The following is a 1097-nucleotide window of genomic DNA, read 5'->3' as shown; positions in this document are numbered from 1 at the left end:
AGTTATGGTTGGACAAAGCCTGTATACAACACTAATCCAAACTCCTCACGTAAATAAACCCCAATAATGTGTATAAGGAGCATCACAGAGATTATAAAGCAGTGTCATTTTTGTAAGAGTGCGTTATAATCCTGTTCCTTTTTTTCCTCTTTTTTATGTCTTTTAGTCCAAGTGCTCCTAACTGTTCTCTCATCAAGGATTTTTTTCTCTTTCTCCCTCCGGCTTTCTTTTCTTTTATTTCTCCTATATTGTTACTTTTTTTGGACTGACCAAGATGGTTAATGGTGATGGTCAACCAAAACCACAGCTCGCAGTGAGGCTGCCAGTTCAACAGATCCCGGTGGCGCAACCGGTTCCAGGAGTTCTTGCAGCTGCGGCGGTCCCGGTACTACCTCCGCTACCAGAGACTACTCTCGCGGCTGCTACGGGTAGCTCCCACACTATCCTTTGCCGGGAGACGCTTAGGAAGCTGAGTGGGGGTAAAAGGAAACTCTAGATGTATGCCCACGTGTGTCATTGTCAATTAATCACCCTGGGTTGGCCCTGTAGAGTAGCAGGGGAGGCGGACATTGATTTACGGGAATGGGGGATCGAAAAAGGGGTACTACACTTATGAGCATACTTAACCCCGTGCTTCAAAACATACTACCAACAATCAATAGCTAGACATTGTATACTTAATTACAACATAACAGGTGAAACGAAAACTTGAGCTAGAAACCCTCCTGGCCTCTTGTAGGCCATCCATAGTCCTACTTACGGACACAAGACTTAGTTACTACACACAAACACACTTCCGTGGGTACACTACTTACAGACTTGATTCCCCCATACAGGGCGACGTCGCAATACAGGTGCGTCATGACGTCCCATCCAGACTCATCAACGGCTCCACACTTCACGACAACAATCACTTGCGTCTACCGCAGACCCAGGCTTCACCAATCCCCGGACCAGCTGGTCGATATTGTTGGGTCCTATATCAGTGATCGGACTTTCTCAGTCCGGGTCAAAACTGAAATCTCCACCCCCAAGCCCGTAACCTGTGGTGGTATATATATATACCGGATCCGCTCCTCGTTTTATATATATATATA

The sequence above is a fragment of the Halyomorpha halys genome, unplaced genomic scaffold (assembly GCF_000696795.3).
Source record: "Halyomorpha halys isolate HHAL.00 unplaced genomic scaffold, Hhal_1.1 Scaffold862.1, whole genome shotgun sequence".
Taxonomy (NCBI): Eukaryota; Metazoa; Arthropoda; class Insecta; order Hemiptera; family Pentatomidae; genus Halyomorpha; species Halyomorpha halys.
This window is presented reverse-complemented; position numbering follows the sequence as displayed.